Genomic DNA, 23,044 nt, shown 5'->3' with positions numbered 1-23,044 from the left:
AAGTATTCCTTCCAGATTTCTTCATATTCATCCATTCTTAATTTGCGTCGCTATGCAATTCGTTTGTATGTTAACTAGTCTGTCCATATTGTCAACCCATGTCCTTGATGCCCTCTTCCACTTGATCATTCAGTTTTGAAGCAGTTATGATTTGAGCACATTTCAGTTGACGCACAACGCTGCTTGCATGGAGAGCGAGAACAAAATGACTGTTTACTATGTTTTATGGAGGGTTATTAAAACAGCCCGAACCAAGAGCCCTTGTTTTACTTCCCTTCTCCTTGCCCCTGTGTCCTTGGAGGTGATTTGTTCGTGCGCAAGAGATACGGACTGCCTGACCCATGCGGAAGTTTAAACCAAATGATTTCAGTCCGGGCTCGTACAACCTTGTCGGATCTGTACAGGATCCCCAACTTCTTCACCCTGAAGCGGTGCCTTCTCTGTCAACAACATATGTTCTGTTCTGCACCAGTGTGGGGCTTGGTATCTGCAGCAACCTGAGGGCTCCAGAGGGGATCCAAGCAAGATTTTCAGTGGATTGGGTAAGATTTTCAGTGCTCTGATTAAAAACATAAGATATGGCCTGCTTAAAGATTGATATAAGATTTAGCGCCTGCTATTCCATCAAAGAAAACCTAATGAAAATGTTCTATAGGTGGTATATGACACCTTCGAAACTCGCCAATATATATAAGTTAGAATCCAATCTGTGTTGGAAATGTAAGGAGGTGGAGGGGACTATGATCCCTGTATGGTGGAGCTGCGAAAAAGTTAACGAATTCAGGGGATGTATCCATGAGGAGTTTAAAAAGATGTTTAAAATTTTTATAGAAAAAAACCCCAGAGGCGTACCTATTGGGCATTTTAGGCAAGGATATCTCACAAGATAAGAAAATATTATTCTTATATGCTACAGCTGCAGCCAGACTATTACTTGCAAAGAACTGGAAAGGAAACATTATACCCAAAAAAGAGGATTGGATATGTAAATTATGTGAATTTGTAGAAATGGTGAAGTTAACAGCAGCCATAAGACACCAGACAAATCAGAAACTAAGGTCAGAGTGGCAATGCTTTGAGGATTATATGAAAAAACACTGCTCTAAGGATAACATGTTGATATGTATAGATTAAGTTTGTAAAGTACAATTAGAAAAAAATAATATTCTAAGAACATTAAGGATGAGATACAAAAGATGCAATGTTAACAGGAACTTAAATATTAAGGGATGGGTGAGTATTGGGGGAGGGAACTCACATGGGTGTATTATTTGTTTTTATGGTTATTATTTTGCATTTTTGATTGATTAGCATATGTTTTTGAAAATAAAAAATAAACAAAAAGAAAAACGAGATGGCCTGCTGGACCACACCAATGGCCCATCAGATCCAGCGTTCTGTTTTCACAGTGGCCTTTTGTATCTAGTATAGAAATGAGTACAAGTGTGCTTTAATTGCAAAATGTAATTCAAAAGGCCTCACTTTGATTTGACTCTTCTTTGTATGGAATCTGAGTTACTTTGGCCAAGCGCCTTAGATTTATTTTTAAAGCTCAGGTGATTCCATTGTCACCAGAGACAATGACTCAGAGTGGGCTTTGTAGATGTTTGGAATCGTATTTTGCACCTGAAATGCGCCCCAAGTTATTGGAAGCAATCGTGAAACTGTGCGAACGCTTTAAAATTCTTCCTTTTCGTTTTGCAAGTTTGCTGCTGCGTCAGCTCTGTGTTAACATTAAGCCATGAGTAATACCATTTTATGTGGACTTGGGTCAACACCAGGCAGGTCTGAACACCAAGGCAGCTGCTCAGTTTTCAATTCCGCTGTAATGTTTCTCACATAAAATTCTGGTATTTCTTGTCTTCTGCTGGATGGAGGCAGGGCACTGGAAGCTCTGAGGATGAGAGCAAGTTCCTTATTCATGAAATATGTGTAGGAGCCATGCTAAATTAGCAGGAGGTTCATAACAGGGTTCTCTGCAGCCCTGTTTGACTAAATCGGCAGGGGTGTTACCAAGGTTAGCTAGTCCTGTTTCGATTCCATTGGCAGTAGCCAGTGGAGTGTTCTGTAGCTAGGTGAACCCGGGCCGGCCAGCCACAAAATCCCAATAATTCACAGGAGAGGAACCCAATCAGGGCTGCCTTGCTGAAGCCAACACTGTGGAAAAGTCTCTCACCTCCCACTGCTCCATGTCCCTGCAGCCTCTCTTTGGATTGCTGTAAGATAAGCCCAGCTAGGCCCCATCTGCACTAAACATTTAAAGCGACGTCATACCATTTTAAACAGCGACGGCTCCCTGCCCCAAGAAACAATCCCGGGAACTGAAATTCATTCAGGGTGCTGAGAATTGTAACGAGACCCCTGTTCCCTTCACAGAGCAGAGATTTCAAGAGTTACCTAGAAAACAGGCACGACAGCTCAATACAGTCATACCTCATGTTACGTTTGCTTCAGGTTGTGTGTTTTCAGGTTGCATCCCGCAAGTACCGGAAAGGGTTTCGCCAATCGCGCATGTGCAGACATGCAAAATGACATCACACACATGCGCAGAAGCAGCGAATCACGACCTGCACGCACAGACGCGGGTTGCGTTCCTTTCAGGTTGCGAACGGGGCTCCGGAACGGATCCTGTTCGCAATCAGAGGTACCACTGTATTTGTTTCAAGGGGGCCAGGCCCCCTTCATCTCCAGGTGACACTGTGGGCATTGTGTCATGCGTGTGACATGTGATTCATGTCCAGTGAAGAGTCAGAGAGCGTGCAGCCTCCTCTGCCATGTGTGCAATGTGTGCCGCCCTTTCCCCCCATCTTGGGGACTTATTATTTATACCCCGCCCATCTGGCTGGGTTTGCCCAGCCACTCTGGGTGGCTTCCAACAAAAGATTAAAAATACATTAAAACATCAGTCATTAGAAACTTTCCTAGACAGGGCTGCCTTCAGATGTCTTCTAAAAGTCAGATAGTTATTTATTTCCTTGACATCTGATGGGAGGGCGTTCCACAGGGCGGGCGCCACAAAAGAGAGAGATGGCTAAGCCACTCAGAGAATTGTAGTTTTATGAGAGAAATAGGGGTCTCCTGACAACTCACAGCACTGCTACAATTCCCAGGATTCTTCGGGGAAGCTAGGGCTGTTTAAACGGGCATGATGCTGTTTTAAAGGGATAGTGTCATTGGGGGTCTCGAGAGATATTCGTTGATCGATGTTGTCGCTTGATTGGCTGCTTTCATTTGCTTATGAGAGAAATAGTTCTGCTTTTAAGTGATGCAAATAATCTTTGTGGTAGACATCTTAGATCAGGCATAGGCAAACTCGGCCCTCCAGATGTTTTTGGGACTACAATTCCCATCATTCCTGACCACTGGTCCTGTTAGCTAGGGATGATGGGAGTTGTAGTCCCAAAACATTTGGAGGGCCGAGTTTGCCTATGCCTGTCTTCAATGCACCTCTCCCTCTTCTTTCTCTCTCGTAGTAGGAAATGTGTGTTTCAATACGTTGCTTCCTTCCCACTTGCAGTTTTATCTAAGTTTTACCTGTATTGAAAATAAAAATAATAAAATATGCACTGTTGCATCTATTTTAGTCAATGTGTTTTGAGTAGAGCAGTTGTCATCAACTGTATGGGCTTATTTGGAATTATTCCCTTCCCTAGATCAGCAGAGAGAGAGAGAGAGAGAGCACATAGACTTGCTTTTCCAACTGGATAAAAGAGTGATACAGTATAATTAATCACACAGAGCTGAAAGAGGAATTTCCTCCATCTCTCTGTACTTTTCAAGGGAGAAGAGGATGGCCACACTCACGAACTCACGGTCAAGAGAGCAGTGATTGGGAGAACTTGGGAGACTTCCTGGGTTCTAGGGGAAGACCTCAAGGCCACCAATGGTGCCTATGAAGTCCACACTGGCAACCCTTGGAATAGATTAATCTGGTTCAGCTACTGAGGTTGAAATCTTAAATACGGCTCCTTAAGAGTTAAGTCCCATTGAGCTTGGCAGAACTTGGGTTCCAGGTAGATGGGCACAGGATGGTGCTGTAAACGCTGCAGACCCAATTTCAGAGAGAGCAGCTTGACATCTACATAGGAAACATCTCATGGAGAACTTAAGAACTTAAGAGCACTTCAGGTATGTAGTTTCCGCAATTGTGCCATTCTGCAATGGGGCTGTGCAGGAGAAAGGCTGGGTTTCTCTTGCCTCCTTATGTCTGCAGCCCAGTTGGAATACTTTATAGGTTACACATGCAAATAATTCACCCTGAAGTCAACAAAAAGAGGTAGATCTCCTCCCTCCCATGACAAAACACAGATGGATGTTTAAGATATGGGAGGGTCAGGGTTTACAAGAGGATTCCTTTCCCGCAGAGTCCGGCAGCGGTGAATTTATAGCTTATACGTGCAGTTTGCTGTTCCTCTCTGCCGTCATCTTGGTGCAACTTGGAAAATGCACCCGGCAGTCGTGGTTTAGGTATTTGCTCGCCTTTGGGGTCCAGCCTGCCACTTTAAGCATTTGACTGTGGGGCCGGTTCAGTATAATTTTCTAAGAGCCTTTCTAATTTTCTCAGCAAGACCAGTGAAATAGACCCATGAACATAAAGGAATGAATAGTAATGGGTAGCACTGCTCGGGTAGAAGTTCTACAGCAATTGTAGTCTAGAAGTCGTTCAGCGTACAGCTTTTCATATGAAATTCATTTCTTTTCTACTTCAGTAAACTTACGTTGCTGCATAAGCCCAGTTTTATTGCAGTTTTATGAATTGTACCCAACTAAGAGATAACGTAGTTATGTTAGTCATGTCCCTTAATTCCAGTGGGTCTACTCCAAGTAAGCCCAAATTGGATTCCGTCTTGTGTATGTGTGTGTATCTGCTGATTAAAATTGACTTTACAATTTTTAGATTCAGGTAGGTAGGTAGCCCTGTTGGTCTGACGCAGACAAAATAAATAAATAAAATGATAAAATTGTCCAGTAGCACCTTAAAAGGGTAAAGGACCCCTGACAGTTAAGTCCAGTCGCGAACGACTCTGGGGTTGCGGCGCTCATCTCGCTTTACTGGCCGAGGGAGCCGACGTTTGTCTGCAGACAGTTTTTCCCGGGTCATGTGAAGAAGTGTGCATGCACACAAAAACTTATACCCAAAACAAACTTAGTTGGTCTCTAAGGTGCTACTGGACAATTTAAAAAAAAAATTAAATTTACAATTTTCGTTTTTAAATGCGCTGCTGACTAAGCCACCAGCCCATTTTCACAGATCAGTATATCTTTGTGGATGGAGTGAACTGGTGATAATGCAACCATTTTTCAAATCCCTTTCATACGGAATTGTTTAGAATTTTCCCACTCCTTGCACGCTTGTGAAATGTTGCTACCCTGTTCTTGAAGGGGGCCGGGAACTTGCAAATACATAGTTTTATGCTGAACTTTTCAAAGTGGAATTGCAGCTCAACCAGAAACTCCTAAGGTTATTTCTGGTCTTCCAAAGTCACTGGCTGAATTCAGGTATCATGCCAACCCCAGCTTTGTTTTGAATCCGATTGGGAATCCTAACCATGGTTTGAACTCTGCGTACAAGCAAACAAGTGGTTTAGAGATGGTTGTATACTTAGCACTCTCATATCTAGATTCAGGGACCTCCAATGGTGCGTCAACGTATAAAGATGTGCCTAACAGACACATTTTTGCAAGCAATTTCCTTAGTGGAAGCTTATCGAATATATGTGAATTTTTATAAACAGTTCCTAATAGACACATTAATTGTTTGGAAAACTGCACTACACGATTTGGAAAAGTTCCTATGTGGGAAGACGGCTGCATTTTGGTTTTCATATTCTGCGAAGTGTTAATTTGGTAGGCTCACAATGTGAACCGAACTGAATTCTTTTCCCATCTCTTGTTTGTGAGTTAATCCAGACATTTTTAAACCTCCTTTGGCAGCTCTCCCCAGCTGCTTTTGAAGGTCTACAATTTTTGTGAATTAACCGTGCAAGTAACTGGAAACTTTTGCTTGCTGGTAGAATGCATTGGCATCGTGTGGAGGTGCATATGGGGAGGACCCAGGTCACACGACTGCTACCCTCCCTGCTTTTTGTGGGAAAACTGTTGCACGAATCAGCTCTTATGTACATGGTCCTCTGTGTGGAGTTCCAACAACATGTGTCAGGAGTGCATGCAGGAGCTAGGCCCTGTGACCCAGTAGGACTTTGCAGGACTGGGGCCTTCCTAAGTTTGTTCTGAAGAGGCAAGGTGCAGCCTCACAGGTGAGGCCAATTGGTAACTCACAGCACCTGGTGGCAAGAGCTGGGAAGGGATAGAAGGTCAGCATTTCCCTTTAGCTCTTTACCACAGCGACACGTTCCCTGCCTTGTTGCGTTTGGCTCCTTGATCCTTGGGCCCTTGACTTCGTGACTCCTCGCTTCCTGACCCTCGGACTCTTGGCTTCCTGACTCCTGGCTTCTGGACTCCCATTCCTGCTCCCACTCCGCCATCTTTCCCCCCCTCCCGACGTCCCCAGCCAGGACTTCGATCGCCCGTGAACCGGACTGTGACAACATGTGTGTCTTTTTGGTACGCAGGAAGCTGCCTTTCTACTAGGTCACAGTACGTACTGGTCTATATTGTCTGATCTGCTCTGTTCTGACCAGTGGAGGCTGTCTAGGATCTTAAGCAGAGGACTTTCCCATCACCTGCTGCCTGAGATCCTTTTAACTGGAGATGACAGAGACTGAATGTGGGTCCCTTTGCAACCAAAGCATGAGCTTTACCTTTAGAGAGTCCCTCCTGTTTGGTGGATATGAAGGGCCTGTGCCCATTGTTCCATCACATAAATGGGACTAGGGCATGTGGCATTTCAAAAAATCATAGAGTTGGAAGGGGCCACAAGGGTCATCTAGTCCAACCCCCTGCAATGCAGGAATCTTTTACCCAATATGGGGCTTCAACCCATGACTCTGAGATCAAGAGTCTCACGCTCCACAACTAAGCTATGGAGCAAGTCATGGAACTAGTTAAGTGATACACAGTGGTACCTTGGTTCTCAAACTTAATCCATTCCAGGAATCCATTCAACTCACAAGACCATTCAGAAACCAACGTGCAGCTTATGGTTGGCTGCAGCAGCTTCTGAAAAACGTTTGCAAACCGGAACACTTACTTCTGGGTTTGAACAGCCAAGCTGTTCGAGAACCAAGGTACCACTGTACAGATTTGGTTAACTGTAAATAAAACCTCTAAGCAGATTACAAAGATGTAAAAAAACAACAACACCACATTAAACTTGCCAATAAAAACGAACAAGTTATAAAAAGCAAAATGAAGAAAACCAACAGCTATAAATATATATTCTAAGCCAAAATTGCAGATCAAAAATACACCTCAACTCCACATGTCTGGGTAAGCCTACCAAAACAAAAAAGGTTTTTAGCAGGCACCAAAAGGAAGCTCCTGCAGTCAGTCGGAAGCTGCGTCCGACGTTCGAGTTCCAAAGAATGTTTGCAAACCGGAACACTCACTTCCGGGTTTGCAGTGTTCAAGAGCCAAAATGTTCGACTCGCAAAGCGTTCGTCATCCAAGGTACTTTGGAGAGGGTTCAGGTTTAGCGACGAGTTTATTGTGCATGCAGTTGCAAACCTGTGCAAAGTTTCCTTGACTCTGAAACATCATGTAACTAGTACCACAATTAGCAGTAATTGGGGGTTTTCCTTCGCCTCCTGAGCCGAGCAATTGGATAGTGATGTTCTTACCCTTTGGAATAATCCCCAGGTCCATTTCAACAAATTTATCACATTTCCTTGTGTTTACTACTCGCTATCTGAAACCAGTTTCATGATGTTCAGATTGCAGGCCTGTCCCTTCCTTACTGCCCTGCTTCTGATTTTCTCTTGTGGTGCTGTAATGTGCCTCTCGTGTCACATGGCTCAGCTCCCTGTGTGATACCAACAGATGAAATGGCAAGCATAACATGAAGTCATAGGGCCATAAAGATTGCTGCATGTTGCTTTAAGGGTGTAATGCTGTTAGGTAATATTTTGACCAGCTCATTTGAGTCTTCAGATGTAACAATCTCTTAGAGCTAAACCACAAAGCCAAATTACAGGTTGCCTTAATCAGGCATGGCCAAACTTGGCCCTCCAGATGTTTTGGGACTACAGTTCCCATCATCCCTGACCACTGGTCCTGTTAGCTAGGGACGATGGGAGTTGTAGTCCAAAAAACATGTGGAGAGCAAGTTTGGCTATGCCTGCCTTAAATGCATTATGACACCCTCCCACCCCCTTGCAAACACATCTCCTCCCTGCCATTAACATTATATTGGTTGCAGATGTGTGATTTGACATTCTGCTCAGCATTGCTAATGTAGCAGAGAAAGCTGAGCCGTAGTAATGCTGCATTATGTATGATATGTGCTTAACAACAACAAAAAATTATTATTATTTATATGCCATCCATCTGACTGGGTTGCACCAGCCACTATGGGAGGCTCCCAACAAAATATTAAAAACAATAAAATAGAAAACACTAAAAACTCCTCTATACAGGACTGTCTTCAGATGTCTTCTGAAAGTCAAGTATTAAGTAAGTGGTTCTCAAAGGTTTTTTTCTTCTTTTTTCTGGACAGCTTGACAATTCTCTGGAGGAATTGGTGGACCACAACTTTTTTCTTCTTCAGTGCTGCTTTCAAAAGCAGACCTGCATTATGAAATTCATGGGCACTAGAATAGCTCAGTTGCTTAGAGTGTGGTGCTGAAAACGCCAAAAGTTGCAGGTTCAATTCCTATATAGAACAGCTGCATATTCTTTCATCGCAGAGAGTTGGACTACATGATTTGCAGGGTCCCTTCCAATTCTATGATCCACCTTTCTATGATCAGGCTAACCCAGAAGAGTCTGCTTAAGTTGGGGGGAAATGAGTATTGTTGTAATAATTTATATACCTGCCTTACATTTCGAGAAGAAACGCGAAGGTGCTTCACACACAAGTGAAAGCCAACATCAAATTAACAAGTATTAAGCAATTATAAAAATATAGCTACACGTAATTAAAATACCTAGCAAAATGATTTCATCAAAACACCTGCAATTAAAACGTATAATAAACAAGCTCGTTAAAATGTAGCTCCAATGGTTAAAAACAGTTAAAAGAACACTTTAAACAGAAAGTTGAAGCCAGGAGATCAGGGAACGATTGTCTAAACAGGTGTGTCTTCCAGAGATGGCAGAACGCCAGTACTGATGGGGCAACTTGTATTTTAGCAGGGAGAACGTTGCACAACAGCAGTGCGACTGGTGGAAACGTCCATCTCTGTGTTGCCACCAACCCGAATAGTCGTCAGGCCATGGCAAAACTAACTAGGTTCAATTTCTAAATTGCTATACTGCCCTTCAAGGGACGTGGGTGGCGCTGTGGGTTAAAGCCTTAGCGCCTAGGGCTTGCCGATCGAAAGGTCGGCGGTTCGAATCCCCGCGGCGGGGTGCGCTCCCGTTGTTCGGTCCCAATGCCTGCCAACCTAGCAGTTCGAAAGCACTCCCGGGTGCAAGTAGATAAATAGGGACCGCTTACCAGCGGGAAGGTAAACGGCGTTTCCGTGTGCGGCTCTGGCTCGCCAGAGCAGCGATGTCACGCTGGCCACGTGACCTGGAAGTGTCTTCGGACAGCGCTGGCCCCCGGCCTCTTAAGCGAGATGGGCGCGCAACCCTAGAGTCTGTCAAGACTGGCCCGTACGGGCAGGGGTACCTTTACCTTTATTACTGCCCTTCATCCAGAAGATCACAGGGCAGTTTAACATACAAAACATTTCTGGGCAGTAAATGGAAAGGGGTCCTACCCTGGTCCAGAGTTGTTTAGGGCTTTGTATGCAAGTAACAAGACCTTAAAGCTCGTTTAGTGGTTAATAGGCAGTCAGTGCATATATCACTTAGCACTGGTGTCCAGAGTCAAACCCAAAGCACGGTCCCATAGGCAGTGTGGTGTAGTGGTTGGAGCCAAGGATGCCCATTCATCAACATGGGCAGTTCAGCAGACCCAGCCCCTCAGCTTGGCTTCCCTTTGGCACGCTGATTGCAGCATCTGGGCTTGATGAGGCCTGGGACCCTCACCTGTCCTGAGCCTACTGCAGCTGAGGAATCATACACCTTCTCCCAGAGCTAGCAAGCCCCACCTGGCCAGCTAGAGATCTGGGTTGTGGGTTCTTGCCTGCCTCAGCCTCCTTGTGCGCTCCTCTTGCTGCTCCCTATGCCCACCGTGTTTGGGGAGACAGGGACCCTCTGGTTCTGGTGATGGGTCCTGCTGTTCTGGTTCCTGTGCATTGACCTTCATCACCCTGTGAGTACTTCCTTTCCCACTCCCTGTTGCCCCAGTGTGTCCAGTCCCAGATCCATACCTTGTTGGGATCCTCTTGCTCCATTTCCTCTTCCTGGGACACTGGCCATGCCTGGCTGGGGCTTATGGAAACAGAATCCCTCATCACCTGGAGGGGTGACACACTGCCTTCTCCTGTTTTTTCTATGGTGCCAGATGCGCTCCGGCCTACTTAGATGCACAGCTCCAAAGCTTCCACCTTTTTAATTCTACCAGCACTTGCACTTTCTTGGGTATTTCATCACTAAACCTTCTGACCTATCCAGTGTCCTGGTTCGGAACATAAAGACACCCAGGGCAGATTTTTAATTGAGGCAATTTTGATTGCAAGGAAATAGGCCACATTAAGATTTTCCTTTTTGTATGCAACATTCAAAATATATTCCATGGGGAAGACGCTTGGACGCTTGACTTGTCAAGACAGAGACTGCAGTTTATAGTTGTTGTGCAATTCTTCTTTTTACCGCAGTAAGGAGCAGAAACATCAAATCCTCAGACTGAAACGTGTGTGTGTGTGTATGTGTGTGTGTGTGTGTGTGTACACAAAGTGTTTTGTAAATGTCTAAACACAGATTCTGATAGTGGGATGCTCTTTATGCAAGAGTAAGGAATAAATACCCACTGGATTATTCGTAGCACAGTCAAATCGATTTTAGAATCAATGAGACTAAATAGGTTTAAAGTCAGGCTACATCAGCATAACTCACTTGTGAATTGGACTGCTTAGACCAATAATACATGCCACAGAAATAATCTAATCCTTTTAACCCTGCGTGCATGCATTGACACTTGGGGATTTGAACTCTTAACACAGCCAGTGAGATATATTTGCACTAAAACTAAAGTTCAGTGCACAGAGTTGACGTTTTGGTGACACAGATTCTGATTGCTAGGTGTGTTTTGTTTTTGTGTTTTGTTTTTTAAAGTGTTCATGGGTGACTAGAGGGCCAAGCTCAACATTATATAGTAAATCAGACATTGCATAGAAAACGTGTATCTATTTCAGTGTTGATGCTTAAAAATGCAAATAGCTGTGAGAGGCTGCAGACATTTCTGGAAGATACTTGTATTTTTTCTTTGTGGATGGAAATGCAGTGTTTGAATTTTGTACTTCTGCAAAATCTGCTTGAAAGAGGCAAAATTGGGACGAGTGCACACCATAAGTAGTAGTCCCACTTTCAAATTACATTCCATGAAGAAATAACTACCTGCCACTTAAACTCCTGTTTAAGGGACGCGGGTGGTGTTGTGGGTAAAACCTCAGTGCCTAGGACTTGCCGATCGTATGGTTGGCGATTCGAATCCCCGCGGCGGGGTGATCTCCCGTCCTTTGGTCCCAGCTCCTGCCCACCTAGCAGTTCGAAAGCACTCTTAAGTGCAAGTAGATAAATAGGGACCGCTTTATAGCTGGAAGGTAAACGCCGTTTCCGTGTGCTGCGCTGGTGCTGGCTCGCCAGAGCAGCTTCGTCACGCTTGCCACGTGACCCGGAAGTGTCTCCGGACAGCGCTGGCCCCCGGCCTCTTAAGTGAGATGGGCGCACAACCCTAGAGTCGGACATGACTGGCCCGTACAGGCAGGGGTACCTTTACCTTTACTCCATGTTTGAAATTAGCCAGGCGCTAGGCGCATTTTGCACTTGGCTATTGGCCACTTGCAACCAGGTGGAGATGCCTGGGCGCTAGGATGCTGCATGACGTCTCTACCATCTGGAGGTGCAAGCCTGGGGATCATTGGATCTTGACTTTTTTCATATACATCCTGTGCAATTCTATCAGTTATAGTTTATCTGCACAACCAGAATGAATTTCAGAAACCAAATTGCTTTTTTTCTGTGGAGGCTGAGCAGGAGCAGTGAACAAGGTTATAGTTAATTGTTGTCGCTTTTCTCAACTCCCCCCCTCCCCCACTGCCTTGCTCACATTGTGAAGAATATTCTTACGTTATGACTGGTCTGTGTCACCCTTAAGAAAAAGAGGTAGGAATAGACTGATATATATCTGAACTGTCGCTGGATAAACTGTCTTTTCTTCTTTAAGTTCTCAAAGCTCTTACCTAGCTCATGGTTGTCATCTGAACTAGCCAGATGTTCAAAATTAATCAGTCAGTCCATCATTTGAAAAATAAGACTTTGGAGCTGTCTTGCCCAAAATGGCAACAAGACTTTCCATCTTGATGTCTGTAAGCTTGGTTTAAGGAGCCATTTGGAGCCTAGCTTTATACATATGAGTTTCTAGCACTGCTCTCAAACATAGACAGCATCTTAAAAAGCAGAGACATCACCTTGCCAACAAAGGTCCGTATAGTTAAAGCTATGGTTTTCCCAGTAGTGATGTATGGAAGTGAGAGCTGGACCATAAAGAAGGCTGATCGCTGAAGAATTGATGCTTTTGAATTATGGTGCTGGAGGAGACTCTTGAGAGTCCCATGGACTGCAAGAAGATCAAACTGATCCATTCTGAAGGAAATCAGTCCTGAGTGCTCACTGGAAGGACAGATCCTGAAACTGCGGCTCCAATACTTTGGCCACCTCATGAGAAGAGAAGACTCTCTGGAAAAGACCCTGATGTTGGGAAAGATCACAAGGAGAAGGGGACGACAGAGGACTAGATGGTTGGACAGTGTTCTCAAAGCTACTAACATGAGTCTGACCAAACTGTGGGAGGCAGTGGAAGACAGGGGTGCCTGGCGTGCTCTGGTCCAAGGGGTCATGAAGAGTCGGACACAACTAAATGACTAAACAACAACAACACTGCTCTTGACCTAATTTCAAAAGTTACCTGCGAGTGATCAGCTCAGATTTCTGGCAAGACTGATCTGCCCCCTCAACTGGCAGGCTAGTTGACAGAAAGACCGGAGGGTAGGGAGTTGGCCCCACCCACCAATATCTACAGCTCCTTCCACTGACAGTATGCAACCCCCTATAATAAGGGAATTTGGCCCTCAACAGAAAAGTGATTTCTTTGTTTCACACTCTTGCAAAGGGATGCCAATTGAATGTTGGAAATGCCCCCCAGCTTTGGCCTGCAATAGCCATGGGAGTCTATCCCATTTGCTGCATGTTGTGATTTGTTTTTGCATTTTGGAAGCCTCCCTGTGGATTTAAATTTGGCTTCTTGCCTATCGGAGGAAGATTTAGCAATAGGCATGTCTTTGTAGTGTTCCTAGGAAATCCCCAGAGCTAAAGGCAAAAGTGTGGCTCCATTTTTGGGATTTCAACATCACCGCTTCTGTCTTTGTGCACAAACTGGTTCAGCAGAGTTCAGCCTGTCTCAGATGGAGCATCTGGTGCGCAAACGCTTCAAGGAGCCTGGGATTGCCACACATATTCTGCTTTCTCCCTCTTTGTTATGATGTATGCTCATGCCATAGTTACCATGGGAGCCGGTGAGCTGGTGGGAGGGGGGGAGAATAAAAGCCTTTTCTTAATTGCTAAATGTTGCAGCTTTCCATGTGCGTTAGCTGACATCTCTGGTAATTGGATTTCACAGATATTGTCTCTCTCTCTCTCTCTCTCTCTCTCTCTCTCTCTCTCTCTCCCTCCCTCTCTCCACCCCGCATTCTGCTGTGGCTTTCTGTGTTTTGACTAATACTCTACTGCAGCATTGCCTAGCATCCAGAAAGAGGCACGTTTTTGGTTCCCTTCCCTCCTGCCTGGTTCTGTTATTGCTGCTAATGTGCAAGGCTTTGTGAGTTTCCAGAAAGGACTGAGCAAGGTTCAGCTTACAAGCCCCACCAACAGAAGGCTGCACAAGGTCTTCTGCTAGTGCAATGAGGCTTCTCCCCTAGTGTGCCCCCCCCAAAAAAATAGGTATGGGGTGTGTGTCAGGAGAATCATCGGGACAGCGCATGGGGGGCAGAGAGGGCAGATCATTCCATCAGGCAAGCAGAGACTCTTGCGATGAAAAAATCACCTGCTTAGCACTATGCTGAATTCCTCCCACCATGTTTTGTGGTTCTGCCTCCAGCACACAGCTGTTGCCTCTTAATAATAGAAAACTCTGAGAGTATCATGACTTGAAGAAAAATCCCACCAGGCTCTTAAGGACCATTGCGTTTAGATGCCCGCCTTGGATATAGAAGGGCTCAGGTTCAATCCCTGGTATCTGCAGGTAGTAGGGATGGGAATGTTTCCTGTTTGAAACTCAAGATGGCCACCGCCAGTTACTGTAGACAGCACTGAACTCAATAATTCTGTGTTCTATATTAGGTGCAGGGAAAACTTGGCCCTCCAGCTGTTGCTGAACTACAATTCCCATAAGCCCCAGCAAGCGTGGCCATGGACGATGGAAGTTGTAGTTCAACACCATCTGGAAGACCAAAGGTTCCCTGCACTTGTTCTATAGCTTCAGCCTTGCCTCTGATTTCGCTGAGTGGATTTAGGCAGGCCTTATTCTCTCGATGTCGCAAACAAAACACACACCCCTTCCCAACGTGAGGGAAATAATTCTCTACCTTTCAGAGTCACCGTGAGGATTGTGACGGGGGTAATTGTTTTATTTATTACATTTTGAGGGTGGCGCACACGGTCCACCCCTTTCCAATTGTATCCTTGCAGCAACCCTGAGAGACAAGTTAGGCTGAGAGAGTGAGCGCCACGCCAGAGTAGGATTTGAACCCAGTCAAGTCCTGGTCCGGCGCTCCAACCACTGCACCACACTGCCTCCTGGCACATAAAGCACTTTCAGCACGCAAGAGGAGCTCTTTAAATGCCAAGCACTTTTGCTTTCTCCCTTTTCTGTCTTCCGTTTCTGAAGAAGGCAGGGAATTGGTAGGGAATTTGTTTGAAAAATCAGTACTGTACCTTGGAACTGTGGTGGAAAGCAGCCTAGGTGGAGTCTTGTGTGTGTGTGTGTATTCAAAGCTCCCTTGTCACACAGACAAGGTTTGCTGTCTTCCCTGTGAGTCATCATTATAGCTCGCAGCTCCCTGAATTCCAGCTTAGCAGCGTGAGAGCAAGATTTCTAAGAGGGGGGTGGTGGCGGCGGTGGAGAGGTGTGCCTTCGCTTTCCAGAACCTAAAGGGGGAAAGAGGGATAAATACATAAGCAGAAGGAAGTTGCTTTGGAAGAGGAAGTGCAGATTCAGGGCTCCAGAATCCAAATTTTATCCCTGTCGCCTGTCTGCAGTGTGTGAAGAGGAAGGTAAGGACAAAAGAAAACCTTGTGATCTCTTTCCTCCTGTTAGAGAATTTGGGTTTTTTTTTTCTTTTCATGCGATTGCTTCCACCTTTGCCGCGACAGGCCCGTTGCTAAGATTCTGCTGCCGAATCAGATGTGTGCCTCTCCCCCCCCCCCCCAATTTGCACCACAGTGCTTTTCTTATTTTGATCTGTACTCGGAACGTAATACGAATAAATATATATAAATGTAGTCAGGCCTTACGACAGCTGTAGAAGCCAGGGAATGGGGGCGGGCCGTCGCTGTGTTGCATATGAGGCTTCCAGATTTATTTATTTTTAAGGGAGTTATTACAACACAGAGATATTAAGTACTGGCTGTCGATTTATTCTTTCATTTCCCCTTGGGGGGGGGGGAATCTCGTGTAAGAATTTAATCCCTAGGAAGCTCAGTGTTGGGTGTAGGTAGAAGCACCTCACTCCCATGACGTCATTTTAAGCACCTGCTAATCCTAAATTAGGGTTATTCTGATGTTGCTGCTTTCCACTGGCAGGCCCTCTCCTTTATTAGACCTCTGCCTTTAATTTTTTTAGTGTTATTTAATTTAAACAGCTCACATAATATTGCGAGTGGCATTGCATCATTCTTCCCTTGGTCCCCCCCTGAAATCTACTACCTGCCAGTGTCATTGGATGACATTGGATTCCAGTAATGAGATTTATTTTTTTACAAGGTTTTTATTTTCCCTCTCCTCTTCACCCCCCACCCTTGTAGCCTCTAAACTAGGAAGGCTTTAAAAGGAAGTTTCGATCCTCTGATCACTCCTAATTGACCTTATCTACCTTTTCCAGGTTGTCTGTAATATCCCTGCACACAGTATTCTGACTGCGTTTGTGGCTTTAGATCTCTTTTAAATATCCTTAAGGTGCTTGCTTTGTTTTCTTTCCCTCATAGTCGAGAACATTAGATTTAATTGTGTTTACTCCAAGTCATAACGCACCATTAAATCTAATGCGCACCTCAATTTTCAGAACCTTGAAACCCAAAAAAACTATTTGCTGGTGAATGTAAATGTGCCATCGAATCTAAAGCGCACCTTAATTTCCGCAGCATAATTGGGCCAAAAAAGGTGCGCATTAAATTTGAGTAAATAGAGTACCTTTCATTTGCATGTTCAGACCCAGAAACCTCCTCCCTAAATAATTCACAAATGATTCAAAATTTTGGTTGTGGTTTTTGGCAGAATTTAGGCCACAACTTTACTGATTACTAAAAGTGAGTGGTTGCATAGGCTCTGGTTCGACTAGCTCCCTGCCATGCAGGTAGCGCTGACCCAGGGTTCCAGCATAGGTCAGCCAAGGGTGAACACCTGGATAAGCGGAAAGCCGGGAATGGGCTATCTCCGCCACCCAAATGTCCCCCTGGACTCAGGCACGAGCACAACCCCCTCTCAGGGGTTGACCAAACCATCAAGTCCCTGGATTCCTTTAACGGAATACCCTTCACATAGGGATGGCAAGAGCGTTCTCCCATCCCTATCACCTGAACCAGAGCCTATCCGCAACCTTACAAGTTGCGACGATTTGCTATGCGGCAGGCGAAACCCAAATGGCAACAGCCAATCAGCCAAGTGGGGAAAATTCCTGCTGTGCCCCTGTCCCAATGACAGATGACACACGACGGCATAGCAAGGTCAAGCACAACAAGCCCTAAAAGTAGGGAGAGGTGGGTGGGTGTGCCGAATGCACGCACCGAAAGAGGAAGCTCTGGGTCACGTGCATGGGCATAAATAGGTCCCTCGAACCATTTGGACTGCATCCCATTGGCCAGATTGTACCCAGCTTCGAGTGTATTTCAGGTGTTGTGGCTGACCAATCGTACCCACCCACAACACAGGGTGTCGGTTTTACAGGTCTCACCACAATACATGCCCTCTTTAAGGGCGGACCCGATTTACTTACTTACTTACTTACTTACTTACTTACTTACTTACTGTGGCAGCCTGCCTGACATTGTCATGTTTCAATACTTTTTATTAATTTTCAATTACAAAAATCCAGTATGTGCCATATTATATTAATACCAAATAGCAGTACCAGTTCAAATTCAAATAAATTACATAGCCAATTAAAAATTTTGTGTGGCTTCCCATGTGCTTCCCAAGGTCTGCTTCCCTTTAATTCTGCCTCCAGACTGTTGCTCAAACCAAATACAATCCATTCTTGATAAAATCCCTTATACCGCAGCTACAGTGATTAACTTCAGTCCGCATTAATATGTATAGTAATTTGTAAATTCGCAAATGAAGTTCTCCTTTCTTCTTCCTGTGTGAGGTTTTAATCAATGGTTCCATCATTCCTTTTTCAAATATTATGTGTCCATATTAATTATTCCTGATCTCCTTGTTGACTCGGAGTTACTCACTTAAAAATGTTCAGAAGCCATTCCCCAATAATAGAACCATAGAACAATAGAATTGTAGAGTTGGAAGGGACCACGAGGGTCATCTAGTCCAACCCCCGGCAATGCAGGAATATTTTGCCCAACGTGGGGCTTGAACCCACAACGCTGAGATTAAGAGTCTCATGCGCTACTGACAAGATGTTTTGCATTTCCTCCCACAAATTATGCACCGTCGCAGAAATGGGCACAACTGCATCTACCATCATTCAAGTTGAATAACTGGTTGTTGGCATCTGTTTGTCTCAGGAGACAATGTCAAACTTTTGGAAGGTTGCAGCGCCTGCCGTGGCTGTAGAGACCGATATGGGAGAGACATGTTTTGCGGCAGCTGGGGCAGATGAAGGAGTCTGGTTGTAATGCTGCTAATGCAATAAAATCAAATAACTATGTTTAAGCTATACCTGTATTTGGAAATTAGGAGCAAAATTGCATTGGAGACGAAAATGTGTCATTTGGCTGGTCAAAAAAAATCAAGGGGTACTGAGCTGTATTCGGCTTCCCTACTAGTGCAAGCCAGCACAAGTATTCGCACTAGTGTAGTGGGGTGTCTCCCCCCCCCCCCGTTTTCCTCCAGCTCCTTTTGTAACTCCACTCCAGAGGATCAGGAAAGCCCCCCAGAACAAGCGCAAGGTGGGAAGATTGTTGGATAAACAGAGATGCTTGCATTGAGTGAACAACAACCACCCTGGCACTGTGTTGAATTCCTCCCACTTACCTTACTGTGATGTGCGAACCAGTGTGTATGGTTTGTTTCTTATTGCATTTAGGGACGCGGGTGGCGCTGTGGGGTCTAAACCTCTGAACCTCTCGGGCTTGCTGATCGGAAGGTTGGCAGTTCGAATCCCCACAACAGGGTTAGCTCCCGTTGCTCTTTCCCAGCTCCTGCCAACCTAGCAGTTCAAAAGCACACCAGTGCAAGTAGATAAATAGGTACAGCTGTGGCGGGAAGGTAAACGGCTTTTCCGTGTGCTCTGGTTTCCGTCACGGTGTCCCGTTGTGCCAGAAGTGGTTTAGTCATGCTGACCACATGACCCGGAAAGCTGTCTGTGGACAAACGCCGGCTCCCTCAGCCTGAAAGTGAGATGAGCGCCACAACCCCATACATTGGTACCTCTGGTTATGTGCTTAATTCGTTCCGGAGGTCCGTTCTTAACCTGAAACTGTTCTTAACCTGAAGCACCACTTTAGCTAATGGGGCCTCCCACGCTATTTCTGTTCTCATCCTGAAGCAAAGTTCTTAACCTGAGGCACTATTTCTGGGTTAGCGGAGTCTGTAACCTGAAGGGTCTGTAACCCAAGGTACCACTGTATATTCCACCTTTCCTCCAGGGAGGAAAGTCGTGTTTGACTGGACTTAACTGTCCAGGGGTCCTTTACCTTATTGCATTTATATTCCACCTTTCCTCCAGGGAGTTGAAGGTGATGCATGTGGTTTTGCCCCTTCTCGTTTCATCCTCACAACAAACCCTATGAGGCACCTTATTCCAAGAGACAGTGACCAGCCCCAAGACACCAGTCTGTTTGATGACCAAATGAGGGATTTGAGCCCTGGTCTCACACTTCCTAGTCCCCACACTCTTAGCTATTGTACACTTTTCAGGCTTGTAGCTTGTTGCTCTCAGCTTGAAGGGGATGCTGACATGCTTGTGGTTTATGAAGTAACCATGATATGCATACGGGACCTGGGTGGGTGGGTGGGTGGGTTTGCTTTTTCCTCTTGCTTAGCAGCACACTTCATTTGTCAAACCACAGTTTACAATGATGTCCGGACCAACAAACTGTGACCTGAATAGCTCCTTCCAAGCCAGTATTGCAATTCAGGATCGTTCTGGTTTGGACCTTGCTGAGGATGGTTTTGACAAACAAGGAAGTGTCCTATCAAGGAGGATGAAACTGCCAGCGGTATCTTATTCATGATCCTTCAAAGTATGTATTGGAAGTTGGGAGATGTCTCCATGTAACCATTATTTCTCAGAATGGGGTGGGCCTAGAGGAACATGGCATACCAAGACTGTGTGTGTATGTCCACGCAAGCACTTACGGTTTCACATGTTAAAAGAGTTACACCCAGGATTTAGCAAATAATAGTGTCATCGCTATGCTGTTGGTAGTGATTGTTGATTGATTGGTTGGTTGGTTGGTTGCAAATATGGTTTAAAAATGTATTGAATACGTAAACAGAAAAAGTGGAATTAAGAATCCCAGATTATTGCAGGGCCAGTTACTGTAGATTGAAAGTGAAATAGGAGAGAAATGTGAAGATGTTGGGTGTCGGGTGCAAGTGTTAGGTGGAACTTGAAGTTAGTTTTTGGATTAGCGTGTAGTCATATAAAATTAAACTTATCATGAAATCATTCTGCACAACATGAGAACCAGACTTTTTGTGATGAAGCATTTATCTTTTGGCATTTCCTCTCGTTAAAGACAATTTTCCTGGTCTGCCTTTGCACGGGATCTGTTTTTAGATGTTCAGTTGCTTGTATGTTTGGTGCCTTGGTTTCCTTTTCAGAGGAAAAGTGGAATATACATTAAAATAACAACAAACAGATATATTATCATCATTCACAACTTACGGTTTTATTTATGTTATGAGCTTTTTAGGTCAATTTTGTTTTTAACCTCTGGCTGTTATTGACAATATTAATGTCTATGCAAAGATGTTTAAGGTGCATGCAAATTACGTTAAATAAATGAAACATGCAGTTTGGCAAGTACTGCCCTCAGTTAGTCCAAAGGTCACATCTTGGTGAACTAGATAAGTCCTGGATTTGTTTCATCACTGCTTGACTCATATCAGGGTCATGCAGGTGGGACAGCCCCAGAGGTAGTCTCCAGGAAAAATGCCAGGGTGAAGCATTGCAAGATATAATCTGTAGGCAACCAAGCCAGAATCAAGACTCCAGGCTGCAGTCAGCTGAGCCTCATTCCATTTCTCCTGGCTCAACAGAAAAGGAAGAGGTCTACTGGTAATTATACGTATTTATGATGTTCATGATCCTCCTTTCAGTATAGGCACTCAGTAGGAATTGCATCTTAACAATAGGTTACAGCCTAAGGGCCACGATAAGAAAGGAGGGGGGGAATGGCCTGGGGAGGGATAGGTGCAAATTTGAGCTTGCTGCCTTTGGTGTTGCTGAACTGTGGTCAAAGATCGCTAGTGGTCTGTGAGCTTTATTTGGGTGGTTGCAGAGGAAAGATGGTGCCTCCATCATATTAAATATCCATATTGATTTCTTACTGTATTTTTATTGCTTCTCGCGCTCCTCGTATTGCTTGTTAGTGCATCAACGTTTGAATTTGATATATAAGAAGCAAAATCCGCAACAAAAATACAATTCATTGTGAAACAACAGGCATAATAACAATAACAACAACAATAATAATAATAGCAAATTTATATACCTCCCTGCATCTGAGGATGACAGTGTGGTTCACAAGATAAACATACAGGATAAAAGCACAAAATAAATAGAAACAAAACAAAACAACCCCTCCCTCCTACAAACACATGTAAAAGGCTGTCGAATGTTAATCAGTCAAAGGCCTGGCTGAAGAGGAATGTTTTCTCCTGGCGCTTAAAGATATATAATGTTTGAAATAACGTTTGTAAAAACAACAACAACAACCCCAGAAGCTTTTTTGGGGGGAATTACAGGGAATTATAGGGACAGAACTATCTAAACTGTATAGAAACTTATTACTACAGTGGCAAGAATGTTACTTGCCGAAAGAAACATTAAAAAAACCAACAACAACAGGTGCTAAAAACGGTTTAGCAAAGATGTTTGCCTGAGGTCAATAGACAGGGAATAGTCTAGAGGCTGCCGAGCTAAAAAAATCTATTCCTGATAAGTGCAGAATGAACAGTGCGTTTCAGTCAGGGTCATCAACAAACAGCTAGAAGGAGTAGGGAGGGTATGTTTAGTGTCCACCTAATTTCATTCACTCTTCAAGTGTGCTGCTTTTACTATTAAAACACAATTGGCTGGTTTCAGTATGTGCTTCTCAGAAGTAGCCCCCTTAGATAACCTCTTCCTACTGAGAAAAAAAAATTGCAATGTTGATGTCCGCCACTGCCTTGATAGTCTATTTCCCACGCAAAGACTGCTGATCTGCTTCTCATCATTATGTTGTTACTGACTAATATACATTCACCATCTTGGCCATTGGCATCCGAGATGCTTGTGTTTTTAAGACACGCCCTATTCCTGAGAATCGGATTTGTTTTTAATAACTGAATTTGAAATCGTCGTAACCTGCTCTGGTATCTGTTGGTGAAGAAGGGTGCGTAACAGATTTAGTAGCAGTGGCGGTAATAATAATATCGTAGCAAAAACATAAAATACAAAACGAACTAATATATACGACTATAAAATAAGTAATCACTTTACAGCATCAGGAAGGTAAAATACCTAGACTGTAATTCATCCCAATGTTGTTGTTGTTGTTGTGTGTGTATTTCTTGTGGGAGCTGTGAAATTGCACATAGTTGCTAGCTGTTGTATTTTTGTATCTTGAGTTTCCTTGGGTCTATGAAAAACTAAAGGAATCTAAAGGTATAGCTTGAAGCATGGGTAGGCAAACTAAGGCCCGGGGGCCGGATCTGGCCCAATTGCCTTCTAAATCCGGCCCACGGATGGTCCGAGAATCAGTGTGTTTTTACATGAGTAGAATGTGTGTTATTATTTAAAATGCATCTCTGGGTTATTTGTGGGGCATAGGAATTCTTTCATTTCCCCCCCCCAAAAAAAAATATAGTCTGGCCCCCCACAAGGTCTGAGGGACAGTGGACCGCTCCCCTGCTGAAAAAGTTAGCTGACCCCAGTTGGAGTAAGAGAGGCAGCATCTTTTGCTCTTAAAAAAAAAAGATAGCCACTGAGATTGCCAGATGATTCAGTTTGACTGGTTGCTCCGCAGCACACTGATGCGGTGATGAACACTGATGTGGTGATGATTTGCTTAAAGCAGGCATAGGCAAACTCTGGCCCTCCAGATGTTTGAGACTACAATTCCCACTACCCCTGACCACTGGTCCTGTTAGCTAGAGATGATGGGAATTGTGGTCCCAAACATCTGGAGGGCTGGAGTTTGCCTATGCCTGGCCTAAAGT

At 44.5% G+C, this 23,044-nt stretch overlaps 1 protein-coding gene and 1 long non-coding RNA gene across 20 annotated transcripts in view; one reads left to right on the top strand and one right to left on the bottom strand.

Moving 5' to 3' along the window:
• The window catches only part of NEDD4L (NEDD4 like E3 ubiquitin protein ligase), a 255,657-nt gene that overhangs the window by 94,754 nt on the left and 137,859 nt on the right, over positions 1 to 23,044 (top strand). For 3 of the 19 annotated variants that reach the window (XM_083402678.1, XM_083402677.1, XM_083402671.1), the window contains exon 1: positions 15,353 to 15,495. The exons of 15 other annotated variants lie outside the window; for them this stretch is intronic. The gene's annotated coding sequence lies outside the window, so the exon portion shown is untranslated. Of the gene's footprint in view, positions 1 to 15,323; positions 15,496 to 23,044 lie in introns of those variants that run through there. One more of the 19 variants, XM_083402682.1, reaches the window with a different exon arrangement.
• Positions 504 to 15,235, bottom strand: LOC310659655. Its single transcript, XR_014502910.1, has 3 exons — positions 15,157 to 15,235; positions 7,740 to 7,921; positions 504 to 559 (listed from the first exon to the last, which is right to left on the bottom strand). It is a non-coding gene; the product is annotated as an uncharacterized lncRNA (long non-coding RNA).

Source organism: Podarcis tiliguerta (genome assembly GCF_965153285.1).
Source record: "Podarcis tiliguerta genome assembly, chromosome: 11".
Classification (NCBI taxonomy): Eukaryota; Metazoa; Chordata; class Lepidosauria; order Squamata; family Lacertidae; genus Podarcis; species Podarcis tiliguerta.
Note: the sequence above shows the minus strand (reverse complement) of the source record. Positions and strands in the feature narration are given on the sequence as shown.